This window comes from Panthera tigris, chromosome C2, assembly GCF_018350195.1.
Source record: "Panthera tigris isolate Pti1 chromosome C2, P.tigris_Pti1_mat1.1, whole genome shotgun sequence".
Classification (NCBI taxonomy): Eukaryota; Metazoa; Chordata; class Mammalia; order Carnivora; family Felidae; genus Panthera; species Panthera tigris.
Genome location: NC_056668.1, coordinates 156,384,463 through 156,405,489, shown reverse-complemented (window position 1 = coordinate 156,405,489; position 21,027 = coordinate 156,384,463). Strand labels below are relative to the sequence as shown.

Here is a 21,027-nt window from a genome sequence, read left to right as displayed (position 1 = left end):
ACAGAGCCTGTTGTGAGCATTGTTCCTCTCTGTTCCAAACAGCGAGGGAGCAGATCTGTTCCACAGTAAAGTGTCTTTTTGTGGACCTCATTCCTGCCCAGGTGTTTGTTCCAGTGACAAATAATCAATCAAGCTATTTCTGTCTGAGGAGAAGATAGGCTTTTTGATAAATGATGTTGGGACAAATAGCCCCTTGGAAAAGTTTAAAAGCGCATCTAATCCTCACATTGAAATAAACTCCAAATGGATCGGAGATCCTAGTGCAACTGTGAAACCAAAGAAGTATCCCACGGTGAATTACTTTATAACCTGGAAGTGAAAAAGGCCTTTCAAAATCCAGGAACAAAATGGGGAAGAGATTGATAACATTTACTACCAAAACAAACAAAACAAAGCACCCTAGTAAGCCAAGTCAAAAGGCAAATGACAAACCAGGAGAGAGCATTTGCAAGTTATCTCACAGATGAGGGCAAGTGTACAGAGAACCCTTAAAAATGGAGAAACCCCCCATTGGACAGAAGTATAGACAAGAGTCATGGACAGAGAGAAATGTGAGAAAAGAGAGAAAAAGAAATGTGAGTCGTCCCTTACACGTATGAAATGATGCTCATGTTCCCTTATAAAAGGGAAAGGCACATTAAAACTTTCCTGAATCTAAAAGTTTGATGACATTTTCTACTGAGAGGAAAGCACGAAACAGAACAGACCTTATGCAAGGGGATTTGACAAAGTTTAGCAAAATCACATACGTATTAACCTTTGACCCAGCAGCCCCACTTTTAGGAAGCTATCCTGAAAGTACACGTCCATAAATTTGCACAAGGTGGTGCAATACAACATTGTCTGCAGTAGCAAAATACTAGAAATAACCTAAACGTTCACCCATGGGGCAGTGGGCAAATAAACGGCAATCCATACACAAATTAGAGCTGAGGCAGTCATAAAAATACGAAGGCAAATGTCTATGAACTGAGATAATTTGCAGAATATATTTTTAGCTTTAGCCCATAGCAGTACACAGAGCATGTACTGTATACTTTGTGTTTGAGAATAAAAGGCGGAATAAGAATATACTTACATATGTGCTTCTATTTTCAAAAAGAAGCAATAAAACTGTTTGCTCTAGGAGGTGGAGAGACGAAGGAAGGGGGAAGGTTGGAAGTGAAACTTCAGCGAGTTTGGTTACCCGTTCACACAGTTTGTACTTTGGGATCATGTAAATGTTTTGCGAATTTAAAAAATTAAAATGGGGGTACCTGGGTGGCTCAGTCAGTTAAGTATCATTGGACTCTTGATTTGGGCTCAGGTCACGATCTCACAGTTGGTGGGATCGAGACCTGCATCCAGTTCTGCACTGACAGCACGGAGCCTGCTTGGGACTCTCTCCCTCTCTCTCTGGCCTTGCTCTCTCTCTCTCTCTCTCTCTCTCTCTCTCTCTCTCTCCCTCCCCTCTCTCAAAAATAAATAAATAGACTTAAACATTTTTGGAATAAAAAAGACTAGAATAAATTCCTAAACCAGAAAACAAATTGGAACAAATGAACCTAACTTTATTTTCAATGTGGCAACATAGCTACACAAAGAACAGAATCACTTCAGTGCTCTGATTATACACCCTTTGTGGGATATGATCCAAAGATAGGTGACTAGAAACAGATCTTAAACTTCAGTCGGAAATTTGTTGTTAAAAAGGCTAAAATTAATAACATAAGAAACAACAGGTGTTGGTGAGGATTTGGAGGAAGCTTCCTGCACTGTTGGTGGGAATGAAAACTGGTGCAGCCACTCTGGAGAACAATATGGAGGTTCCTCAAGAAACCAAAAATAGAACTACCCTACAACCCGGCAATTGCACCACTAGGTATTTACCCAAAGGATACAAAAATACAGACTTGAAAGGGTACGTGTACCCCAATGTTTATAGCAGCATTATCAACAATAGCCAAACTGTGGAAGGAGCCCAAAGGTCCACTGACTGATGCATGGATAAAGAAGATATATATACAATGGAATATTACTCAGCCATCAAAAAGATGCAGTGACATGAGCTAGAATGTATTATGTCAAGCAAAGTGAGTCAATCAGAGAAAGACAAATACCATGTGATTTTACTCATATGTGGAATTTAAGAAGCAAAACGGATGAACATACTGGAATTGGGGAAGAGAAGGGAAGGAAACAAACCGCAAGAGACTCTTAATGGTACAGAACAAACTGAGGCTTGATAGAAGGAGGTGGGTGGGAGACGGGCTAGGTGGGTGCTGGGTATGGAGGAGGGCACTTGTGATGAGCACCAGGTGTTGAATGTAAGTGATGAATCACTGAATTCTACTTCTGAAACCAATATTGCAGTGTATATTAACTAACGAAAATTTAAATTAAAAAAATTTGTTGTTATAGTATGACAATTCCGAACTAGGAGAAAACATATAACTCTGAATTAGGGGGAAATAAATATTATGCCCACCAAGACTTTCAGTGTAAGAAAAAAGATGCAAAGCAAATATTAAATCAAAGAAGTTAAAATAAAACACTGTAAGTTTAAATTTGAATTGAGAATGTCCATATGAACTCACCTTCAAAAGTGTATGTCTTTCCTAGATCTGTCCACTGAAAAGGCCAAGATGTAATAACACCCTAGTGTCAGTGAACACATCTTGCCCCCAGATCTTGGTTTCTTTTTTTTTTTTAATGGTTTATTTATTTTTGAGAGAGAGAGAGAGAGAGAGAGCATGTGAGCAGGAGAGGGGCAGAGAGAGAGAGGGAGACAGAGGATCCCAAGCTGACAGTGCAGAGCCTGATGCGGGGCTGGAACCCACGAACCGGGAGATCATGACCTGAGCGAAAGACGCTTAACCAACTGAGCCACCCAGGTGGCCCTGGAGATCTTGGTTTCTAAATATCATTTCTCACCAACACGAAGAATGTCCTTATTCTTGGGAGATGCATGTCGAAATCTTTAGGAATCGAATGGCATGAATACAGTTTATTCTCGATGCTTCAGCTGTGTGTATGTGTGTGGTAAGGATCTAATGATTGCACCAAGTAATCCCTTTTCCCGCACTTGGCATAGCTCTGCAGAATTAGCTCCAGCTGCCCACACTCTCTTCTGGTCGTGGCCTCCATTCTGAAGATGAACCAGAGCCTGAAAAGATGCAGATTACTAAAGTGCATGTCTCTGAGGCTCAGAGACTCTACAGAGGAGAAATACCACGCGTGCTCTAATTTTCTGCTTAAAAGTACTTAAGTCCTTTCGATTTGAGATATTTAAAATAGATCACACCTGAGTTCAATCTTTCTTTTTAAATGTTTATTTATCTTGAGAGTAAGAGAGAGCCGAAGAGGGGCAGAGAGAGGGACAGAGAGAGGATCCCAAGCAGGCTCCACACTGACAGTACGTAGTGGGCAGACACAGGGCTCGGACCCAACGAACCGCGAGGTCATGACCTGAGCCGAAATCGGGAGTCAGACACTTAGCCCACTGAGCCACCCAAGCACCCTGGGGCTTCAGTCTTAGTGGCCAAAAGCGCTGATTGAAGTACCATTTCCCAGTGCTTTTTTGGTGTCTTTGGCTGTGATAACTGAGCGTTCGCATTCGTAGCCGCTGGCTTCGATGTGGCTCTGATCTTTCCTCAGGAATTGAGAAATGTGGGTTCTTCCTGGGCCTCGATGACTTGCTATGTAATTTGGGGCAAGTCAGATCACCTTTGGGATCTTTGTTTTCAACGGCCAAAGATGAGGGTCGGACTTGATTTTTTTTTTCCGCAGTAAATTTTTGTGATTTTGAATTCTCTCCAAGTAGGGCAGTGTATCTGCAGATATCAGGAGCAGTAAGAGAAAAGAGTAAGGCTTCACTGAGATATGAGGGGCCACCTGGAGTAGTTTAATTTTTCCAGCTAATTTTTTTTATATCAATCCTGTATCAGATTCTTTAAACATGTTAAAAATGGATAAGGGCAACAGATGGTTCCTTAGTTACAAGAACAGTATTTTGGTATATGATTTTATTGATAATTATCCTTAATTCCAAAAATTTTTTAAGTTTATTTATTTATTTCAGAGAGAGAGAGAGGGAGACAGAGAGAGAGAGAGAGAGAGAGAGAGGAGAGAACACACACGCATGTGCATAAGCGGGAGAGGAAGGAGGGACAGACTCCCAAGCAGGCTTCACTCCATCAGCGCAGAGCCCGACGCGGGGCTTGAACTCACGAACTGTGAGATCATGACCTGAGCCAAGATCAAGAGTAGGATGCTTAACTGTGCCAGCCAGGTGCCCCTCCAACAATTTTTTTTTTTTTTTTTAATCTAGAAGGAAAACAATGGCTTGTGAGTGGTTCCAATCCAACACCTCCCTGTGGCTGCAGCTCGCATGGCTATGCTAGAGCTGGCCGACGAGTTGTAATATGCCTCAGGTTTGGGGTGATCTACTCCCAAATAACTTATCACGGCAGAACCATTGAAACACAGTAAATCCTCTTGTTCCCTTGTGTGACTGGGGAATTAGACAATCAACCGCGACCATCTAAAAGTCTTGGAATACAAAATGCACGAAGCATGAAATCCTCTTGAAAACCATTTCATTCTCTTAATTATTCATTAGGTTCCTCAGCGTCTGACAGACCTTCAAGGTCATTATTATGAACATTAATTATCAATGTAATGTGACCGGGGAGAAGCCGGTTTTAAAAGAGTCCTGTCTGGCAGAATTCTGCAAGTGAAAGAAGTCACCATTTGGGTGTGCGTGCATCTACTCTGTTGCTGTATGGTGAGAGAATGGGAGTTTTGGAAGCAGACCTTCCAGACTCTTCTTGCCGCCTGGGATAGTCACCCACTCTGTGTAAACTCTCGCGCGGAGGCCTGGAGGGAGAGGGTACGTGCTGATCCGGTGGTCGGGGAAAGAGAGAAGAACCGGTGCCAGGCAGGGATGGCAAGTTCTCCATGACCAGGGGGTGATGCTTCCCCCCAAGCCAGCTGGTTTGTTCATGCAGTCAGCGTTGATCAGGTGTCTTCTCTTTACCATGCTTTGCGCCGGCTTGGAAACAGCACCAACGTGGACTAGGCTGAATGGAGCTGCTTCAAGTCCAGTCTTTCCGCACAATTAGCGGAGGGTACACTTCTCACCGTTTCCCCCATCCCCTCAAAGTTCACCACCGCTACTAAGAGGTACTGTGAAATTTAAGCCCATTGAATATAAATGCGTCTAATGACTGATGCATTTAAGTATTTGTTCTTCCAGCAAATCGTTGTGAAGTGGTTCATTTTGGAGTGACTGTCCAGAAACGTCATTTTCAGGCCTCCTCAGTGTCCTCCTCTCTTTGGCACAGCAAACACTTCTGTGGCCCCAACTTAGGGCAAGTTTAGGCTGAGGACATGCCTCCAAAAACAACTGGTTATGTTGATATGACAAAATAATGCCGGAGAAGTTCTCAGAATGAACTGGGCCGCCATCCAAACAGGCTCATAGTTGACAGTGTTCTGACGTGTTAGATTGTACCTTCTGGAAAAAAACAGGATTGTCTATACAGCATTTTCATCACAAACTGATTGCTCAACTTATTTTAGCTGTGTGGCATTAGGATGTATGTATTAAACGTTAGCACTGGGAATATACCACAAATACCCAGAAAGGTACAGATGTGAGAAAGCTCTGGAATGTGAGGGTAAGGTGGCTGAATCATCTGATCCTTGGACTTGCTGCACTGTGCTGATTTAAAATGTCAAGTTCAGGGGCACCTGGGTGGCTCAGTTGGTTAAGTGGCTGACTCTCAGTTTCAGCTCAGGTCATAATCTCACAGTTTCGAGAGCTCGAGGCCCATCCCGGACTCTAAGCTGATGGCGCGGAGCCTGCTTGGGATTCTCTCTCTCTCCCTCTAACTCTGCCCCCTCCCCCATTCACACCGTCTCTGTCTCTCTCAAAACAAATAAATAAAGTTAAACATAAATAAATAAATAAAATGTCAAGTTCTTTGTCCCTGCCATTCCAAAGACGGAACCTAATTCCCCTCCCTTGACAATGGGCTGGACTTAGAGACTTGCTTCTAATAAATAGAAGGATGCAGAAATGGTGGTGTGACTATGGTGATTAGGTTATTAAAGGGCATCACAACTTCCTGATTACTCTCTCTGATCCTGTCCTCTTCGGGGAGCCAGCTGCCACGTCACCAGCACAGATACAGAGTCCAATGATGAGGTCCGTGTGTGAGGAACTGAGGTATGTCCTACCAGCAGCCACGAGAGAGAGCCACCTAGGGGGGCAGATCCTTCAGCCCTAGGCACACCTTCAGATGACTGCAGCCCCAGCTGACATCTTGACTGCAGCCTCAGGAGGGATCTTGAGCCAGAACCACCCAGCTAAGCCACTCCTACATTGCTGGCTCTCAGAAACTGGTGGATAATAAATATTTTACTGTTTTAAGTTGCTACGTCTGGGAGTAATTTGTTAAAGAGGCAACAGGTCCTATAGGCAGATGCCTAAAATAGTTGTTGAGAGTAACCTTTCTTACCCCTTCACTCGACGGTGCCATCGTGCGGCCACCCTCACGCACGCGCGCATGCACACACCCATGCATGCACCTGTGAAGAAAACTACCCCACCCTGCAGAGGCCCTACAACTCCTGCCCCGTGCACCCTGGGAGGCAGGTCTTTGACCACTGTTTCACACTATGTGCCAAGCAACTGCTCTCTGGGTACCTGTGAGCTAAATATTTTTATCCTTTAACTACACAATTCAAGGGACATCTGGGTGGCTCTGTTGGTTAAGCATCCAACTTCAGCTCAGGTCACGATCTCATGTTCCGTGAGTTTGAGCCCCGCGTCGGGCTCTGTGCTGACAGCTCGGAGCCTGGAGCCTGCTTTGGTTTCTGTGTCTCCCTCTCTCTCTGCCCCTCCCCTGTTCTCACTCTCTCTCTCAAAAAGAAATGTTAAAAAATTAAATACACAATTCAGGTTTAATAAGCATTTAATTTTTCAGAAATTCTAAGGTACAAAAAGAGATTTGTCACTGTATCCTATCCAGATCCCATTGAACAGACTGGATATCCAATAATACATGAAATTGTTTTGATTTTGACAGTTAAAAACCCTGTAAAAATGACAAATGCTTTAATGGGTAATATAAATATCCAATTGGTGGTATTTTTAACATTCTATGAACATATCTCAAAAAAGCTTCTCTTAATTTTTTGTAAATTTTGGTCAAAGAAAATTAATACAAATTGCATAATTTCAACAAAGGTCATCTACTACTACTTGCTTGTGATAAAATGTATTTATCTCTCAATTATTCATCTCCTTGATTGTAGTGCTAGTTGGAATGTTATCCATAAATGAGCTTATGGTGTAGTGAGTCGATGATTATTGAAACATTTGATTTTAGAGAAGGCACATTTTTCCCGGGAATAACTTAGAGCTTGTGTTCACAAAGGTCACATTAATAATTTTTAAACCGTAATTTAATTAGAAAAATAAGATACCTCATTTTAATCAGCTTGTATTTGAAAAAACCACAAAGATAAATGTAAGCCCTCTCCAGGCTTCCAGAAAAACCTGATTGATTCTACTCTGGGGATTTCATGATTATTCATTAATTGCTGCCTGTGATGTATTTTTTTATTTTTATTTATTTTATTTTATTTTTTAAATTTACATCCAAGTTAGTTAGCATATAGTGCAACAATGATTTCAGGAGTAGATTCCTTAATGCCCCTTACCCATTGAGCCCATCCCCCCTCCCACAACGCCTCCAGTAACCCTTTGTTTGTTCTCCATATTTAAGAGTCTCTTATGTTTTGTCCCCCTCCCTGTTTTCATATTATTTTTGTTTCCCTTCCCTTGTGTTCATCTGTTCTGTGTCTTAAAGTCCTCATACGAGTGAAGTCATATGATATTTGTCTTTCTCTAATTTTGCTTAGCATAATACCTTCTAGTTCCATCCATGTAGTTGCCAATGGCAAGATTTCATTCTTTTTTATTGCCGAGTAATACTCCATTGTGTGTGTGTGTGTGTGTGTGTGTATATCACATCTTTCTCCATTCATCCATCAATGGACATTTGGCCGTGATATTTTTATACTGTATTCAGAACATGTACTAAGGCCCACTAGCTCTAGGAGGCAAATGGCAACTTTCTGACTTATCATCCAACAAGAGTTCCTTTTTTTTGTTTGCTTCCAATTTGTTTTCTTTAAGATGAGAGATAAGAAGCAAGACGTAAGAGAGGCCCTTGGATCAGTTGGAACTATCAGGTTGGGTGTACAAAGTAGACTCCAAGAGTCATTCTCCACTTGTGAGCCACTGAGTGCCTGGAATCCCAAGACGACACCACCCAGGGCAGGTGCAATGCACACAACCCTGCGGCCCCGCCCCCTAATTAATCAGGTGAGAGCTAAGGGCCTTGACATTTCATCTCTTGAGTCCTTCATTTTTCTTCTAAATTTTGCCCCTAATTTCTCCACGTTCTATGGTGTTTAACTGGAGACTTTCCAATGGTGACAGAGGTTTGGGTTGTTTTTTGTCTTTGAGGCTCGCAATGCTTTAAAAAAGAAAAGTGGTTTTTTTTATTACATTTATTTATTTAAAAAAATTTTTTTTAACGTTTATTTATTTTTGAGACAGAGAGAGACAGAGCATGAACAGGGGAGGGGCAGAGAGAGAGGGAGACAGAATGGGAAGCAGGCTCCAGACTCTGAGCTGTCGGCACAGAGCCCGACACGGGGCTCGAACTCACAGACAGTGAGATCATGACCTGAGCTGAAGTCAGACGCTTAACCGACCGAGCCACCCAGGTGCCCCTACATTTATTTATTTTTGAGAGACAGAGTGGGACAGAGCACAAGCGGGGGAGGGGCAGAGAGAGAAGGAGACAGAATCCGAAGCAGGCTCCAGGCTCTGAGCAAGCGGTCAGCACAGAGCCTGACGTGGGGCTCGCACCCATGAACCGTGAGATCATGACCTGAGCTGAAGTCGGTCACTTAACTGAGTGAGCCACCCGGGCGTCCCTGAAAAAGAAATGTTAAAGCAGGTGATTAAAATAGACTTAATTGTTAAGTAAACACTTGAAGTACCCATATTTAATAAAATATGTGTTTAACACAAAAATACAAGGCAATATAATTATACTAATTACAAGGTAAAGAAAGGATTTATGAAAAAACACGAAATTCATTATATATAACCATTACTGTTGGGTTCTGTTAATGGGACACAAGTTGAAAGTTACTCGATAGACATCTTTCAATCCTGGGTGTGTATCTCTATACCTACTTCTGTACTGTCGCAGACTATTAGCTCAAATCTGGGGGCATCTGTGAATGGGGAATACGAGCCAATGGACACTCCTGGTCCTGTACTGGCCCATGTAGTAGATGCAGGCAAGCCCAGCCCTGTCCCCCCAGGAGCGTCCATCTCCCCCGATTTCCGGTGGCCGACATCTGCATCCCCTGCCTGAGGGCATCTCTGGGGGTCGGCACGCTGGCGTGCAACAGAGAGGGAGGCCACGGTACCAGAGAACTAACCTCTCTGGCCAGCAGTCCTCAGGCAGGAGATTGTGAGGTGTGTTTTCCACTAGCCCGGGAGTTGCCCAGTAGGGTCCACCCCACCCACCCACAGGAGTGAGCCGTGTGATGACACGCCCTCCCTCCCAGTCTCTCTTCTCTTCTCCCCTACCTGTGCTCCTTGGCTCTCCTCCCAATCTTCGTCTCAAGGCCGGCTTCCGGGGACACCCACGCTAGGACAACCCTATTTCTTGCTTATGGTTTTTTGTCTATACGTTAAGGATTTACTATAGAAAAATACTTACCTCTCACACACTGGACTACTCAAAGAGAAGCTGTCGGAGCTCAGCAAACTGTGGGGACAAAATAAAGCAAAATTACGATGTCAGATCAAGTCAAAGGCCATTAAAACGTTGTCATTTTATATTTCATCGTATACATTAAAGGGCTATATTTTGAAAAGTCCCAGTTCGTTTTCATCCATGTCTTAGGTTTACTGGACAACCCTTAAACAGCAGAGTAATATCTGTAGGGTATGTTGGAAGAAGTCAGATGGAGGGATTATTTCTGTCCAGGATACACGAAGAGACTTGAAGTGACAGTCAGGGCCCTCCAGGGTGTTGAGCAGCAACATCTGACGTGAGTTCTGAGCAACAGTTAGACCCCGGGGGCTTGGAAGCTCGAGCTAGGCTCCCAAAGCTTTGTTTGCTGTGAAGGAGGGAAGTAGATGCCAGCATCGAGGTGTCATAAAGGACATGGGGGCCGTGACATGTGGGTTCGGTTTCATTCTCGTTTTGTGCTGGGGCTGAAAGGGCCGTGTTGCTGCGCGCCCGCCCAAGGAGACCGTAATTGTCAGCAGCATCGTCTGTGAGGCCCCCACCGTGGACGGTTCCTCCTCCTTTGCTGTCCTTCGTCGTGACTCTTCCCCACCCTCTCCCCAGCTCCTCGGACTGCTCCCTGTTTCCCTAGCGCATGCTTTGCTTTCCTGCCTCTGCACATCTGTTCATGCTTCCTTCTTCCCGAATACCTGCCCACTTCTATACTCCCCACTCCCCCTCAGTGCACACATATCCACAGGACCACGGCTCCTTTCCTCAAGGCCAGCTTGAACGTCACGCCCGCTGCCAGCCCTCCCGCGGATCCTTCTAGCTCCAAGCATTCCGTTCCTCCTCCGACCTCCTATGGTTCATTTATCTCTCCGAATCCCATCATTCTTTATCTTATAATTAGGTGTGTGGATGCCTTGCTCCGCCACGCGTGTGTCAGCTCAGGGAGCGGTCATCGGTGGCGAGTGCATGAAGAAAGGAACGGAGGAATCTGAAAGTCACTGCATGAAATCGCAGTGGTTTTGGTTTTAGAATTTTTCATCTGCCTTTTTTTTTTAAATATAATTTGTCAAATTGGTTTCCATACAACACCCAGTGCTCATCCCCACAAGTGCCCTCCTCAGTGCCCATTAACCTTTTTCAACTGCCTTAATTTTGATTGTTTCTGGCGGGTAGGGATACGTGGAGGAGTAGACAAGAATTCCACGTAGGGGAAAGGCACGAGTACACATGCGTACACACGCACACACACACACACACACACACACACACACACACAGATGCACCCTAACTCTTATGTATGTGCGTGGGGGGGAGGGATAGGAAGGAAGGAAAGAAGGAAGAAGGAAGGAAGGAAAGAAGGAAGAAAGGAATGAAGGAAGGAAAGAAGCAAGGAAGAAGGAAGGGAGGAAGGAGGCAAGGAAGGTTGGTTTCCTCTGGGGAGAGAAACTGAGTGATTGGGGTTAGGGAGAGAGACCTACCTTTCTCTGTCTACTGTCCTACAGTTTTTACTTTTGTACTAAGTATCTGTGTTATCTAACTTTTTTTAAAATTTTTTTTAAAGTTTATTTATTTTTGAGAGCGAGAGAGAGACCAAGCGTGAGTGGGGGAGGGTCAAAGAGAGAGGGAGACACAGAATCTGAAGCAGGTTCCAGGCTCTCTGAGCTGTCAGCACAGAGCTGGACGCAGGGCTTGAACTCATGAGCTGTGAGATCATGACCCGAGCTGAAGTCGGATGCTTAACTGACTGAGCCACCCAGGCGCCCCTTTGTTGTTGTTGTTTTTAATTAAAAGACATACGGGGGGCACCTGGGTGGCTCAGTCAGTCAAGCATCCGACTTCAGCTCGGGTCATGATCTCACAGTTCCGTGAGTTCAAGCCCCGCGTTGGTCTCTGTGCTGACAGCTCGCAGCCTGGAGCTTGCTTCAGATTCTGTGTCTCCTCTCTCTGCCCCTTTCCCAATCATGCTGTGTCTATCTTTCTCAAAAATAAAATAAACATTAAAAAAACCTTTTTTTTAAATAAAAGACATATGAAAAGGAAATCCAGTAATCCTTTGTCCTCTTAAAAAGACTTATTAACTCTGAAGTTCTGCTACCTGTGTAGGCTGTAGAATATACAACCGACCCTTAAACAACACAAGTTTGAACTGTGAGGCTCCACTTATACGTGGATTTTTTACAGTACGGTACCGTAAATGTATTTTCTCTTTCTCATGATTCTCTTAATATTTTATTTTCTCTAGCTTACTTTATCGTAAGAATACAGTATATAATCCATATAACATACAAAATATGTGCTAATTGACTGTTTATGCTATCAGTAAGGCTTCTGTTCAGTAGTAGGCTAAGTTTGGGGGGGTGTCGAAAGTTATACACAGGTTTTTGACTTCTTGGGGAGCTGGTGCCCCTGTCTTCCATGTTGCTTAAGGGTGAACTGCACTTGGGTTGAGAAACTCATGAGTTGTGTTGGTAGCGAGACCGATCCTAGTTGTTGGGAAATACTTCCACATGGGTCATTTGTATATCTGCACATCTTCTGAGTAAAGGCACTGAAAGTCTTTGTTCCAAATTGTCATTTGAAAGATGTTTGTATAAGAAACAGCCTTGAAGCTAGAGCTAGCGTCTTTGTGTGGAGCGGAGGGCAGGTTTGTCTTGTGTCCAGGATTATAAAGATAATGTTTCCCTCAGAGGTAAAGGTCAAGTAGGCTTGTTAAATCTGGGTTAACAGACCAGGGTTCCTTAAACTCAGAGTTCCTGAGCTATGATGCAAGCCCAGTGAGTGTGCAGAATTCACCTGAGCTGTCCCACATACCCCACCCCCACCCCCGCCTCTCTGGGGAGCTGACACAAAGAGCTCACACTGCCTGCTGTGCAATGAATGATAAAGTCTTCCATATCTGACCCGGGAGTTTCTTGTCTTCTGTTGGCATCCGTGAAACCATGGCAGGTTAACTTATTGGCTCACAAGTATGGTAAAATGTCATACCCTTCATAGTTCTCGACACTAATGATACAGATTTTGATAGGTGAAGATACCCATCTCAATCCAAATCTGATATGTAGGATGAGCAGTTCTCTTCAGGTGAGCAACTTCATAGAGGAATTCTATTACTTCAATGGCTTTATTCCGGCAATGTATTCAATACAGAGAAGACACAGAAAAGAGCCATTAGCCATTTAGCCTGTTCCCTGCTAAGACAGGAAATTGAAATAACTCTGGGAGCCAAATTATGTCCTTGGTTATCTGGCAGATGTCAAACGGTCATTACTCTGTATTACAGGTTTCCAGTAAAAACACGGTGGAAATAAAACAACATTTTCCCCAGGATATTAAGAATATCTCTATGATATTTTGTCTACTCTAGCAAATAGGGGTTTGTATGCAATAGTTAAATGGAGGATGGAAATAGTTTACATATTTCTAGGGGGGTGAGATAGGTGTTTTTGTATATGGACATAAATTTCTGTGTTTCATTCCCAGATATCAAAGTGGAAAAGATTAAAAAACAACAACAACGTGGAAAAAATTTAAAAATGGTTATTTTGTTTAAGTCACTCGTCTGTGGTATTTTTGTTACAGCAGCCCAAACTGGCGAAAACGCTGACGTTTGACAAAACCAGGAGACCCCTGAAATTCAAAACCACACAAAACAGACGGGAGTGCACCCAGGGCGGTGGCAGGAATTAGGGACACTGGCCGAAGCGGAGCAAGCACGCTCAGGGTGGGCCGCGGGTCTCAGAGAGGGCCGGGGGCGCTCCGCGGGAGAGGGTTCAGGGTAGGGGGTGCCCAGAGCCCAGTCCCCGCCAGAGGAGCCGCAGGCAGGGGTGAAGGGTGAAGGTAGGAGCAAGGGGGCAGGGCTGCACGAGGACGCACACAGACCCACCACGCGGGGGTAGGAGGCAGTCGGCCGGTGAACGGGGGAGGACCGCACCATGAGCGGTTCTCCAGGGGCCTATTTTGGGGCTGAAGGAAAGTAAAGGCCAAGCCAGTTCACCCGCCCGATCCTGAGCCGTAAGAAAAGCTTCCATCCAGGGACCTGGACCCTACCAACAACGCCTCCTGCAAGCGGCTCACAGGAGAGCAAGAGAGGCAGGAGCCCACACACGAGCTGGTGGCACCTGGAAGAGAAGTGAAAGGGAAAAAAAGGCATCAAAGAATTGAAGGAAAACTGGCAATAGTCCAAGGGAGAACAGACACTAAAGCGAAGTCAGCAGGAGCCGCGGGGAGCGGGAAGGAAAACAGCAGAAGAGTTTGAAGGGATTAAAGAGACTGGGTTACAATTCTGAATAGGGAGACGAGAGTGGGCCTCGCTGAGAAAATGACATTGTGAATAGTCTTGGAGGAGTGAAGGGGTGGGCGGTGCGCCAGGGAAGAGTGTTCCAGGCAGAGGGAACGGCAGGAGCAAAGCCCCGCCCAAGGCAGGGACAATAGTGTTATTTGGCACATCTATATTTACAAGTGTGTTATCTCACTGGGAATTCTACACATAAGCCTTCCAAATTCCCCTTGTCTTTTTTGATGCTTTTTGCTCTGAATCCAACCATATTAAAATCGTGATGTTGGCTTCATTTGTGTTTATATTTGCCCGGTGTGCCTTTGCCCATCCTTCCATTTTAAAACTCTAAAAATTATTTTAGGGTGTCTCTAACGTAGAGTATAGAGCCGAGTTTTAATTCATCCAATGTGGACATTTTTTTGTTTATTCGCAAGTGATTCAGGCACATTTGCCATAATTGGCCAAATGTGTCCGTCTTAGTGCTGTCATATTATTTCACGTTCCCACTTCTCATCTTACCTTACCTGCTCTCAGAATGTGGCACAGCTCCTTCTTCATTCCTGTTCTTCACCTGCTTCTGAGACACCCCCTTTCCTACTCTCCTAGCTTACCCCCCATCTCACTCACCGGTCCTTCCAAATATCCTTTGCTGTTTTTTCCCTCTTGTCCCGAACTCTCACCGTTAGAGCTGAGGACCGGGCCTCAGTCCTTGGTCCTCTTCCTTAATGGCTCCTCACCTCTAGTGGACCCATTCAGGCCTGCATTTTCAGACATCATCTCTGTGCTGATAATCTGCAAATGCATCCCTCCAGCCATGCCCTCTCTCCTGACTGCTGGCCTGTATTCCAACTCAGCTTTCCACAAAGCATCTTAAACTTAATGTGTCCAACACGGGGGTCCGGAGTCTCCTCCAAACCCATTCCTCCCACAGTCTTCCCTACCTCGGTTAACGACAGAGCTGTCACCTGACTTTTTGTTCTCTCATACTTCACATCCAACGTGTCTGCCGTTCCTGAGAACTCTTCCTTTAGAATATTTCTAGAAACCATCTGCTTCTCATCGCTGTACTGCTCCCACTGTGGGGCAATCCTCTCTTGCCTCAATTACTACAATAGTCTGCTTCCAACCTTGTGTTCCTGCTGTGTGTCCTCAACACGGGAATCTATCTGAGTGATCCTGTTCAGATGCGAGTCACATAATGTCACTCATCTGCTCAGAATTCCTCAGCGGTTCTCTATTTCCTTCAGAATAAAAGCTAAATAAGGAAACCTATTCATAAAATTCATTATTGCTAAGAAAAAAGGCACATGAACATCTTCACAGATGATGAAAAGGCATTTTTTGGTAAACTTTCAGCATTCTTCCTTGATACGTAAAAACACTTTCAATAAGATAAGAATTCATGGATTCTTTTTGTCTCAAACCCAAAGTGAACCTCCTACTTGCTGAGTAAACACCAGAAGCATTTCCTTAAAGTCAGAAACAAGAAAAGAAAGAAGGAAAATTGTAGTCATTTCCAGATTATGTGACTGTCAACTTGGGAATCTTTAAGAACTAAACTACTATAAACTCTAAAAGATTTTATTTGGGTCATAAAACTATTATACAAAAACTAACGTTCGTATGATAGGCAACAGCCAAACAAAGCTATACGGGAAGAAAAGTTCTCATTTACACAAGTAATGAGAAAGGTAAACTGTCTAGGAAGAAACTCCATAAGAAATGGGCAAGATTTACGTGAAGATGTTCTAGGTCTAGTGGTTGGAAGCCTAGAGATAACACCAGGCTCTTTAGTTAGATGCGCTCACTTGAAGTCAGGTAGTGGAAATTAGGAAACCATCTTCCAAGGGCTCCTGGCCCTCCCACTGGAGAGGAAGGTTGTGGGTTTCTTTGCGCAAGTCCCAGTGTCTCCTTGAGCTTCCTGGGTGCCAAGAAGCAGTAGCGGTTGTGGCAGCTTTTGGATCCAACTCTGAGATCACAGAGTCCCATTTTAAGGTGTTTATTCTCCGCGTTCAGGCAGTGGCTGTGGGTGGATCTAACCCCTGCGCGCACATGCAGTAAAACCTTGGTTTGCAAGCGTAATTTCTTCCGGAAACATGCTTAGAATCCAAAGCATTCCTGGATCAAAGCAAATCTCAAGAACCATTGGCTCAGTTGTGATCATGTGACGGTCGGCATCCCGTCCTACTCGTATTACACGACATTGCTCATTTATCAAGTTCAAATTTATTAGAAATGCTTGCTTGTCTTGTGCAACACTCACAAGATAAGTTATCTGCAACCCAAGGTTTTGCTGTATTTGGTATTAGAGGTGGTCGCAGGCATCGGGCGCTCAAGATGGAACTCTGGGACTGGGTCTGACCCGGCTAGGTTTGAAGACGATGTCACTGGAGGAAAGTCGGATACTACAAATCCAGGGCACACAGTGGGAAAAGTTATATCACCTGTGGTCACCTGGAATGAGCAGTTTACTGAAGGTGAGGCTTTAAGCGGCTGCTGCATTGGACAGTTATGATGGGAATAAGGGATTCAAAAACTGTCAAGGTGGGCTGGCCTTTTCTCACTGTACTGGAGAGTTGTTTTTGTTGGTTTTTTTAACGTTTATTTATTTTTGAGACAGAGAGAGACAGAGTGTAAATGGGGGAGGGGCAGAGAGAGAGGGAGACACAGAATCTGAAACAGGCTCCAGGCTCTGAGCTGTCAGCACAGGGCCCAAAGTGGGGCTTGAACTCACCAACTGTGAGATCATGCCCTGAGCTGAAGTCGGACACTCAACTGACTGAACCACCCAGGTGCCCCCCCAAAAAATTTCCTTTTAAAGGAAAAATGTGAAATCATGAAACATTTAGAGGAAACCATGGAAGCATTTTCAAAATAATCTAAGAATGGTAAAGGTCTTTCTAAGTATGATACAACCTGGAAATACTAAGTAGTAAAAAAAAAAAGCCTTGGTAAAATTCACCAATTAGAAATGGAAAAGATCTGCATTGCCAAACAAAACAAGACAAAACAAAAACACAAGCAAATAAAACAGCATAAAGAAAGTCAAAAGATATGGCAAGCTGAGAAAAAGTCTTGACATTCATATTTAAGAAGAGGACTCTTTTTACCATTATGTAAACCTTCTCTTTCCAGTAGAAAATTGGACAAAGTATGGGCACCTGGGTGACTCAGTCGGTTAAGCATCTGGTTCTTGCTTTCGGCTCAGGTCACGATGTCAAGGTTTGTGAGTTTGAGCCCCACATCAGGCTCTGTGCTGGCAGCGTGCTGTGTGCTTGGGATTCTGTCTCTCCATCTCTCTCTCAAAACAAACATTTTTTTTTTAAAAGAAAATTTGGCAAAATATATGAACGATAATTCACGGGAAGTAAATACAAATGTCTTTTTCACACTCCTCATAAGAGAAAGGCAAATTGAAACCTGTTGTCATCTGTCAGATTGGTACGTTCCATCCCAGATCTGGCCAGAATGGAGTAAGTCCACTGCAGCCTGTGTCCCCCACTGACTACTACTAAAACCTCTGGATAAAATATGCAAAAGAGGCTTTGCAAGTTGGAGAAAGTGGTGAAAACTGTTTTTCCTTCTCCCTCCTCCGACCTGAGGCCGGTCAGAGTCACAGTGCTGCACTGTGGTAGTACAGTGACATGGGGAAATGAGACCCTGAAAGAACACCTGTCCCCTGGACAGAGGAAGTGGGAAAAGGGACCCCTGTTGTGCAAAGAGCACGAGGGGAATCCCTGTTATTTTTTTCTCTCTCTTCCCTCAATGCTGCCTTTAGAGCAGCCCCAATTGCACAGAAGTGCATGAGAGATAGAAAGCATAGGAAATTCCAAGAGAACCTTAGCTTTCTGGCCAGCAGAACTGGAAAGAGGAGGTCCTGGGAGCCAGAAGATATGAAGGAAATCCCCAAAAGGAGAGGGAAGGGAATCCCTAATTCTGTGTAGTGGTTTGTTATGCAGCAATAGGTAACTAATACAGGGACCCATGTCATTAACTCACCCCGGTCAGCCATTTGTGTTGTCCAACAACTGATTTGTCATACTTAACACAGAATGTTAATTTGTTAATTGTGGAGATGAAATGAGATTGTCCATGCGAAAGGCGTTTTTTTATATTTCCATTCCAATTTTGTCCCCCCTCCCCCACCAATCCTTCTGGTCATATAAATGCCAGAAGATGAAGTCATACGGAGGGAGGGCCATTCAAGTTCAGGGGTTGCAAAGATAGGAAGACTGCAATTTTAAAAAGCCTAATAAGTAATTCATGTCTAAACCTAGTGACTCGCAAACAATTTGTCCCATCTGCAGAAGAGAGAGAACTTCTGGACATATCCATGCAGGGCTTACTAAAAAAGACAGCCATGTGAGAAATGACCAGTAAGGTTGTGAACTCCCGTGACAGAGCATTGGGGTTCTAGAAAGAATAACAAACAGCCCCTATCAAGTGACAAGCTTCTGTTCCCATTCCCCAGTCTCCCTCCTCCCTGTCCTGAACCTGGAAGACCCAGAAAAGGGGCAGAGGTGTGGAGGAGCAGATCTCACTTCTCTGGCTCGGCAGGACTTGGAGGCATTCCTCTGGGCTGACCTGGGTGTATGGAGGGAACCCTTATAAAGGGTTCATTCGTGGCTTTCTTTCGTTCCACTGAGGGTTACTGCTTGCCTGTTGTGGATCGAAGGCCGTTCCAGACACCGGGAATGTATCAGCGGACAAAACTGACAAGAATCTCTGCCCTTGTGAAGCTTACATTTGGGAGAGACTGACAGTAAACATAATAATATAAAACGTTAGGTGATGCGTGCTGTGAAAAAAAGATATAGGAGAGCAGGTAGGGTAGATGGTGGGACGTGGAGGAGAGCAAGTATTACACACGATGATCAGAAAGGGCCTCAGTGAGAAGGTGGGATTCTATTCCCTGGAGGGAGGAGAGGAAGTAAACAGTCTTCGTAATTAAGGAATGCAGAGGGAACAGCCAGGACGAAAACCCTGGGGTGGGAGCTGGGTGAGTGAGATCTAGGAAGAGCAGGGGGCCAACGTGGCTAGGGCAGAGAAAAGGGGAAAAGTAAGAAGTCTGAGAGATGAAAGGTGGCGGGGGACTTGTTCTGATTTTTGAAAGTGACAAGAAAATTGGGGTCGGGACTGCAAGAGACCGGCCAGAGGAAAATGCGAAGAGGCATACAGGTTTCCCTGGCTCTCAGAAAGCAGAGCATTTCTGTAAATTGAAAGGCGAAGAATAATCCTCGCACAACCTTGCTTTCCGAAAGTTCCCGTTACCGAAAGACCTACATTAGTACCTGTTTTCGCTAAAGGAAAGAAATCTGAAGAGGATTACCGCTTTTACTAAAAAAGCTATTGCTGTAGTAATGGAGGTCTTTGGTAAGAGCAGGGATACCGGTATTTTTTTCTCCGCGTCTCCACTAGGCTCCACCCCCGCTAGGTGCGAAGGCCCAGCGAGGCCCCACCCCTCATCGGAAAAGCAGCCCATGAGACACGCCTCTCCCACCGTGGTCCCGCCTCCTCTCGGAGCGACAGCCCATAGGACACGCCCCCGCTCGCTGTGGCCCCGCCCCCTCCCGGTGGGACCGCCCGACGAGGCCCCGCCCCCCGGCCGCGGACAGCCCATAAGGCGCGCCTCTCCCACCGTGGTCCCGCCCCTCCTCGGGAGTGACAGCCCACAAGGCACGCCTCTCCCGTGCCCCGCCGCGTTCCCACTCCCGGCCAAAAGCCAGCCAGGCCCTTCCTACCTTTTCTCCGGAGCCGTTCCCGCCCCAGCCTCGGAGGGACTCCCCACTAGGCCCCGCCCCGCTCAGGGCGACGCAGTGCCGGGCCCCGCCTGTCCCGACGCGGTCCGGCCCGGCCCGCGCACCCTGGAGTCTGGGCCCCGCCAGGCCCGCCACACCCAGCGCCCGGCGCGCCCTCCCTGCAGGCCTCGGCCCGCCCCCCGCCTCGCGCGTCCCCGGCTCTGCCTCCCCGTGGCGCCGGCCGTCGGGCCCGCCTCCGAAGACGTGGAGCGCCGCTGCGGCCGGTGAGTGGGGGAGGGGCCCGCAGCCCCTCTCGCCGTCGGCGGCGCGGAGCCGGGGTCCGTGTGGGACTGAGCCCCGGCTGCCTGGCGGCGGCGGCGCGCCTCCAGGGGCGCCTCCCACAGCCCTTCCTTCCCGGGGCACCTCCCCGGGGCACCTCCCCGGGGCAGTGTCGGGAATGGGGAAGTGGGACCGGGATGGGCGCAGATGGGGGTTGGGGAGGGAGGACTGAAAGTATGGGGGGGGGGTGGCAGGCGCAGGTGGGGGCTGGGGAGAGCCTATAGGAGTCTGGGATGGAGGGCTGAGCATTGGAAGAAACGTGGTGAAGCCGAAAGCTGGGACTTTGGTCAGGATGGGGCCTTGGGGTCTTCGGAGCTCAGGGGAGTGAGGTCGTGGGTGGGGTTGGGAAAGGCGGCCAAGCCTATGGAAGGACGTTTTTTGGAAGGACCAGCCCAGCGGCGCCCAAGATTCACGTTTCTCGGGCCGCCTGGGGAGCAGGGACGCTTGGGATACGTCCGAACTAGCGTGGCTGGAGCGAACTTGCAGGGTCATGCTCCCTTTCACATCGGGGTGATTGGGTTTCCGGGCTCTCCACTGGCACACGTAGTACTTTTTAAGCAATAAGTGCAAGTCAGGGGCAGTGCCTGGGACACCTGAGAAATGTGGATGGAATCGAGTTGTCCTCCTATAGGCTGCTTCTGTTTTCCTGGTGCCTGCCCAGCGCCGGACTCGGTGCGCGCCGTCTGCTGCAGAAGGCTGTTCCAGCAGCCAAGACAGTGTACAGACGTTCCGGGCTTCAAAAGTACAGCGGAGGTTTATTGGGACTGCAAAACAGTTGTGGCCCATGCCCTTAAATCCTGCGGAGTTTAATTTCCAAAACGCGAGTCCTGTGGCGTTTTTCAAAAGTCCCATC

The 21,027-nt window shown here is 46.1% G+C and overlaps 1 protein-coding gene and 1 long non-coding RNA gene across 9 annotated transcripts in view; one reads left to right on the top strand and one right to left on the bottom strand.

Annotated features, from left to right (window-relative positions):
• Positions 1-21,027, top strand: part of ANO10 (anoctamin 10) — a 262,989-nt gene that overhangs the window by 27,079 nt on the left and 214,883 nt on the right. For 2 of the 8 annotated variants that reach the window (XR_006207681.1, XM_042956782.1), the window contains exon 1: positions 19,786-20,119. The exons of 3 other annotated variants lie outside the window; for them this stretch is intronic. The gene's annotated coding sequence lies outside the window, so the exon portion shown is untranslated. Of the gene's footprint in view, positions 1-19,784; positions 20,120-21,027 lie in introns of those variants that run through there. 3 more of the 8 variants (XM_042956788.1, XM_042956787.1, XM_042956786.1) reach the window with 3 other exon arrangements.
• Positions 8,986-19,616, bottom strand: LOC107181282. Its single transcript, XR_001512104.2, has 3 exons — positions 18,682-19,616; positions 9,798-9,845; positions 8,986-8,997 (listed from the first exon to the last, which is right to left on the bottom strand). It is a non-coding gene; the product is annotated as an uncharacterized LOC107181282 (long non-coding RNA).